The sequence below is a fragment of the Sprattus sprattus genome (assembly GCF_963457725.1).
Source record: "Sprattus sprattus genome assembly, chromosome: 16".
NCBI lineage: Eukaryota > Metazoa > Chordata > Actinopteri > Clupeiformes > Clupeidae > Sprattus > Sprattus sprattus.
In genome coordinates, this window is record NC_137914.1 from 1956457 (window position 1) to 1963956 (window position 7500).

A 7500-nucleotide genomic window follows, 5' to 3' on the forward strand; every position below is an offset into this window, starting at 1 on the left:
ATGGCGATTATAATGGCCATTGCAGTGACCGTTGCTAAGGCCATTGCTGAGACTATTGCTTTGGCTGTATGTATGGCTGTTGCTGAGGTTGTTGCTATGGTCCATTGTTCTGGCTGTTGCTAGGACAGCTGCTTGAGGTGAAAGAGCTCCGCCTCTTGCTGCTTCCAGAAGGCAAAGCTGCGTGTGATGAAGCTGCTTGCCTCCTCATCATCGTCGCCAGCGACAACCCTGTCCTGCTCCAGAGCGGAGCTGTCGACCTCCAGCCGCGGTACCACCAGGTGGCGCCCCGACCTACACGACCCCCCCCTACACACCGCATCCCCACTGGCGAAGAATAGGGCCTTGATATCCTCGAAGCCGTCCCCCCAGTTCCGTCTTCCTGCCTTGATCTCCTGCAGCACGACCGCGTGGAACCCCCGCACCACCTCCCACGGATACCGCCCCACGTGGTCGAACACCTCGAAGCACAGCAGGTGCCGCATCTTACGCTCGTCCGCGGGCAGGTCGCACTCCAGCAGCCGCAGGTAGCCCAGCATGAACAGGTCCAGAGTGAGCTTGCTGTAGGGCACAGTGCCCCCATCTGCCTGGGAGAGGAACTGCTCGGGGGAGTAGGTGAGGCGATTGTTGTCTGGGCAGGCGCTGCTGGGGCCCTGGTGAACTGAAGCCCGGCTACTGACGCTATGGCAACATCGTCTCCAGGTGCTGATCAACTTGTGCGCAAACATCATCTGCCTGCAGACCCTGTGCATCGAGCTGCAGCAAGCTTGGGGGTCAGCTGCTAAGCCTAGCTGCTTAAAGTTATGGCTGGCCTTGGTACATGCTGGAAGATTCTGGTACACTAAGTTGTTGCTGGCCTTTGAATCTGATGCCAGATCCTGATGCATCGAGTTGTAGCAAGCTTGGGGGTCAGGTGCTTGGCCAAGCTGCTTGAAGTTATGGCTGGCCTTGGTACATGCTGGAAGATTCTGGTACACTAAGTTGTTGCTGGCCTTTGAATCTGATGCCAGATCTTGATGCATCGAGTTGTAGCAAGCTTGGGGGTCAGGTGCTTGGCCAAGCTGCTTGAAGTTATGGCTGGCCTTGGTACATGCTGGAAGATTCTGGTACACTAAGTTGTTGCTGGCCTTTGAATCTGATGCCAGATCCTGATGCACTGAGTTGTAGCAAGCTTGGGGGTCAGGTGCTTGGCCTAGCTGCTTGAAGTTATGGCTAGCCTTGGTACATGCTGGAAGATTCTGGTACACTAAGTTGTTGCTGGCCTTCGAATCTGATGCCAGATCCTGATGCACTGAGTTGTAGCTTGTCTGTCCCTGTGGCGGCACACTCAGTAAGCTGGAGCTGAGCTGGGTGTCTGTTGGGAGGATGTGGTGTAGTGAGCCGTCCCTGAGTTGGGTATCTGGGGCTGTGCTGTGGTACTGCAACTCACCGCTGGTGGTGGGCTCTGCTGCCCCCTGCAGGCCTGGAATGTTCCCGTGCTCGTGAATGCCGAGCGTAAGCTTGGCCCTCAGGCTGATGGCGTAAGCGGACCTCTTCCAGTGGCTCAGGAACAGAACCACAATCCGTTCCTTCCTCAGGCTGCCCGAGTCCACAGGAGGGCAGCGGTACTGGACGGGGGCGCCGGAGTTCCTGCCGAGGTTGGGGTCAAAGTTCACATTAGGGTCAGAGGACGGGTTGACCCTGAGGCAAGGGGCATTTGGAGCATGCTCGGCTCTCTGCCCGTCTGTCTCTGTGGGAACAGACAGGAGCTGTTGCCTGTCTGTTGCCGTGGAAACCTGGTTTATACCCTGGTAGCTTTGCACCTGTGGGTGACTCAGTCTGCCGGTCAGTGGGTGCATGACCCCCGTCCGGCTCTCAAAGTTCACCCTGAGCAGGCGCACCGACACGCCCGCCTGCTGGATCTCCCTCTGCACCCTCTCCCTCCTGTTGATGCCACCCTGTAGTTGCACCAGAGGGGCAAGAGGAAGGGGCGAGGGGGCCAGGGACAGGGGTAGGCTGATGTTCGGGTCGCCCCCCAGCCCCTCATTGATGCTCTGCTCCGATAGGGTGCTGAGGAGATGATTCAGACTCCTGACGATGCCGTAGATACGGGTGTACCAGGCGGGCAGGGAGAGGGCACCCTCGTTGCCAGGCGACAGTGGCTGGGGTTGCGTGTTGATGGTTATGTTGATGACAGGGGCAGGCAGGATGGCCTGGAGCCTCTCAGCCAATCGCGTGAGCTCGGCCTCGTAGGCGTGGAAACGCTGTTGCTCCGACGCGCTCTCGATCTGACGCTCCAGGAACAGCAGGTCGTCCTCGGTCAGCAGCTCCCCGAATGGCCCCAAGAGGGCGCCGTGCACCTGGGAGAACCTCCAGCCTGGGTCCTGTCCACACAAGCACACACATTCATACCACAGGTGCCAGCATGTGAGTCCAGTCCTGATCTTCTGCTGAACCAGCCTCAGGTCCATTACAACTTACAGTTCACACATGTCTTAAGTGCAGTGGCATGAGTAGGGCAACAGTACAGGTAGGAATATGTTGTTATCACCCATGTAACTGCACCTCAACACCTACGTCCCTGACCTGTGGAGTGCCCCAGGGCTCAATTTTGGGTCCACTTCTATTCAACCTTTAAATGCTACCACTTGGACAAATCTTAAAGAATAATTTGATCTCCCATCAAAGCTATGTTGACGACACCCACATTCAATCTCTTTGTCATTGTCTCGAGCAAATTAACCACCAGAAATCTCAGAACTTTCTCCATCTGAACTAAGACAAAACTGAAGTAATAATTTTTGGTAAGAAGGAGGAAAATTGTAGGATTGCCACGCTTCTAAACAAAAAAGGACTTAAAGCAAAGGATACTGTCAGAAATCTTGGTGTCCTTATAGACAGTGATCTACATTTTAACAGTCACATGAAAGCAACTTCTGAATCTGCATGCTACCATCTCAAAACCATTGCCATACTTAGGGGTTTTAGGTCAAAAGATGACTTGGAAAAACAAATTCATGCCTTTCTCTCCAGTAGGGTTGATACTGAAATGGGCTGTTCACAGGCCTTCCTAAAAAAAACTTAAACAGCTTCAAATGATACAAAATGCAGCAGCTAGAATTCTTACAAAAACAAAAAGAACTGACCACATAGCCCCTATACTGAAATCCCTGCACTAGCTCCCAGTAAGTTACCGGATTGACTTTGAAGCACTGCTGCTTGTTTTCAAGTCACTTAATGGGCTGTGCCAAAGTATCTATCTGACATGTTTCAGCAGTACGTACCGCTCAGATGTTTCAGATCGCAGCATAAATATCTTTTAGTAAAACCCACTGTCTGAACTTAACAGGGTGAAGCAGCACTCAGCCACTATGCGGTTCACCTCTGGAACAAACTTCCAGAAGACATCAAAAACACTCACAACACAACAGTTTTAAATCTTCATAGAGTGAAGACCAAACTTTCCTCAGATGCCTTCTGCTAACTGGCTATGAACAGTTCCTTTAAGCATTATTGCCTACTATAGTAGACTTATGATTTATTATAATTTTGTATGCCTTTATTTCCTATCTTTTACTGTTTTTATGATCATGTACTAACATTTTGCTTTTATTCATGTCAAGCACATTGTATTGCCGTTGTATTGCCACTGTGTATTTATTATGTGAAGCACATTGTATTACCACTGTGCATGAAAATAAACTTGCCTTGCCTTTATCATTGAGGTTTAGCCAATCTTGGCAGTCCAGACCATAGATATCATATATACGCAAAGGCTAGATGTCTTACGGCGGAGTCTAGAACGTCCGCACATGTCGGCCATCTTGAGTCAGGGAAGTGTTCTGGCAGGATCAGTGGTACCTGAGGAAAGGTCAGTGATCTGCAGAAACACTAATACTTTTATCTAGCTGAAATCATGACGGATTTACAAATGGTTTGGTTTCTTACAAACTTTATTAACGTGGTTATAATTCTGGATGCTTTTTTGATATTTTTTAGAAAATAACATAAATATGCAGTGTAATAACTACATCTCTCATGTTTATAACAAACCAACCCGTTTAAAAATCGGTTGGAAATCGGTCACATTATCGTTATTTAAAAAACCACTACCAACACAATGTTATGGGTGAGCTAGCTGCCCTGCTGCAAGATGGCAGCCATGTGCGGACTTTCGACTCCGTCGGCCAGAAACGCGGGCAAGACATCTAGCCTTAATATATGATATCTATGGTCCAGACAGGCAGTAGACTGATACAACATCCTGAACACCAGGGGGCGATGAAGGGTAAGAAGTACCTTATGCTGCTGATGCTCCTCACTGAGTCTGGCATTCAGCCGGCGCACCATAACCTGCCTCTTCCACTCTGGGATGGGCCTCCCCTCTGCATCTTGGGTTGGCACCAGGGTGTCCACATCCACCAGCACAGCACCCTCTGCTGGACACAGCAGGAGCGCGTTCTCTGCTTTCTGACAGAATAAAGGACATCATGTGACATAAGGCTTAGTATGCTTAAAACCTGTCTGGTGATGAAATAAAAACATAAAAAAAATGTTTTAGTGTGTATAGAAGTGTTTGATAGATGTATGATGATGATGTAATGGTGATCATACTGTATGTGTGTAGCGATGCGAATGTGTAACATTTGAATAATGGCGGTGCAGACTGAGCACTGTTTACTGTGGGGGTTAGTGTGTGTGTGTGTGTGTGTGTGTGTGTGTGTGTGTGTGTGTGTGTGCGTGTGCGTGTGCGTGTGCGTGTGCGTGTGCGTGTGCGTGTGCGTGTGCGTTTGCGCGCGCGCGTGTGTGTGTGTGTGTGTGTGTGTGTGTGTGTTGACTGCAGGGGTCAGGTTCTTGAGTATTGACTGACTTAGATGATGACTATAATGTTTACAGTCTGCTTGGTGATTGTGTGATGCTAATATAATATACATTATTTATATAGCACCTTTCATGCTAAATAATGCAGCTCAAAGTGCTTTACAGCAAAAACATTACGTTGCATAAGTGCAAAATAAAAAAAAATAAAAATAATAATGACAATAATAATTTAAAAAATTAGCATAAAGATAGTAATAGAGTGCATAAACATGAAACAAATAAATACAAATTCAATACATAAAAGGCATAGCATAAGATAAAATAAAAATAAAACTGTCTGTGTAATGTTACCATTATGCGTAATGTCTGTGTGATGTCTGTGTAATGTTACCATTATGTGTGATGATTATGTGATGTCTGTGTAATGTTATCATTATGCGTGATGTCTGTGTAATGTTACCATTATGTGTGATGTCTGTGTAATGTTACCATTATGTGTGATGTCTGTGTAATGTTACCATTATGCGTGATGTGTTTGTGATGTCTGTGTGATGTTATCATTATGTGTGATGTCTGTGTGATGTTATCATTATGTGTGATGTCTGTGTAATGTTATCATTATGCGTGATGTCTGTGTAATGTTACCATTATGCGTGATGAGTTTGTGATGTCTGTGTGATGTTATCATTTTGTGTGATGCGTGTGTGATGTCTGTGTGATGTTATCATTATGTGTGATGTCGGTGTGATGTTATCATTATGTGTGATGTCTGTGTAATGTTACCATTATGTGTGATGTCTGTGTGATGTCTGTGTAATGTTGTCATTATGTGTGATGTCTGTGTAATGTTACCATGATGCGTGATGAGTGTGTGTATAGCTCCTTACTGTCTGTCCAGTGAAGACAGCTGTGATACCAGCGTGTCTCAGGGACCTCAGAGCTCTCAGGTGCGGGGGGACGCTGCTGTCCTCTTCTAGCAGGTGGCTGTAGGGGAGGACATCAGCTCTCAGGTGCGGGGGGACGCTGCTGTCCTCTTCTAACGCGTGGCTGTAGGGGAGGACATCAGCTCTCAGGTGCGGGGGGACGCTGCTGTCCTCTTCTAACGCGTGGCTGTAGGGGAGGACATCACTGTCCTCATCTGAGGTATATGTCATGTTGAAGGAGGTGGCCACTAGAGGGAAACGTGTAGTGAAGGAGTGGTGTTACTATAACAGGAGAGAGGGGTCGATCATCAATCAATCAATCAATCAATCAATTTCAATTTTATATAGCGCGTCTCTATATACCCGAAGATGCTTTACAGAGTAGTCCGGTCCAGTCCATTCATTCAGACAGTCGTACCAGTGGTGGTAAGCTACGAGAGTAGCCACAGCTGCCCTGTGGCAGACTGACGGAAGCGTGGCAGCCAATCAGCGCCTACGGCCCCTCCGACCACCACCATCATTCATTCCAACATTCATTCAGATTCATACGATGTAATGTGATGCATGCATTATCATCTGGAAATAATATCACTATCATGATATCACTGTCATGTTATGACGTAGGGGTGGTGGTGACATGATGACATGACACGTGTCATGATGATGTAATGGTGATGTCAGGATGATGTCATGATGACACCATTGCATGGTGGTGATGACATCATGGCTGACCTGTGGACGCCAGGTGCATCTGCTGCATAGATGAGACAGTCGTTCGGGCAGTTGCCGTGGTGATAGCTGAAGTTGAAATGGAGGGCGGAGTCGCCATGGTGACGTCTAAAGATGGTGGGAAGAGTGGCGTTGCCATGGCAATGGATGGCGGAGAGGGCGGGGAGCGGGGTTGAGGGGGCACCTGCTTTACCGGCTGCTGGCAACAAAAGAGGAAAAGGAGCTTGAAACAGCACACCTGGTGGACTAGTGAGTACCTCACCTGCTGGAGCCACCTAGTGGGGTAGATGTGTAGTGTTCAATTGAGATCAACAGCCAATCAGATTACACTCCTCCCTTCTGTGCCCCTGAAGCAATGTGCTCATTGGCTAAAATAGTGTATGGCTCAGCTTGGTACACACCCTGGAGTCACAGACTGTGCCTTTAACTAGGCACACACAACTGTGTGTAAGAGTTTACTGTACAAGGCAAGTGAAGTCACAGGCTGGAGCTTCAATGAAGCACACACAGCTGTGTGTTAAATGGCAAGCAAAGTGAAGTGGTTGCTCTGTGTGTGCTCTGTAGAGGACGGTGGTGTAATGGGGTCACCTTGTTGCCTTCCATGGCTGTTCTGGAGGTCCTGAGGAGGCTGAGGAGGCCTGATGATGATCAGGAGTAGACCAGATGTCTATGGTGCGATGATGATGATGATCAGGAGAAGACCAGATGTCTATGGTGCAGAGGGTTTGGAAGATGATGATGATCAGGAGTAGACCAGACGTCTATGGTTCAGAGGGTTTGGAGGACTTGGCTTCCCTCAGGCTGAGGCGCACTGAAGTGTTATATGGTCCTCACACACACACACATACACACACACGCACGCATGCACGAACACACACAGACACGCACACAACTAGTGAAGCAATGATATCTAAAAGCAACAGAACACCCAAAGTTGTGTGTCACCGCAAGTTACATCACAGCTGAAGCGCGTCATGGCTCTCACTTTTCAGCCCGTGCCTGAAACACGCATTACATGCACACACACTAACACACACACACAAGTTAATCT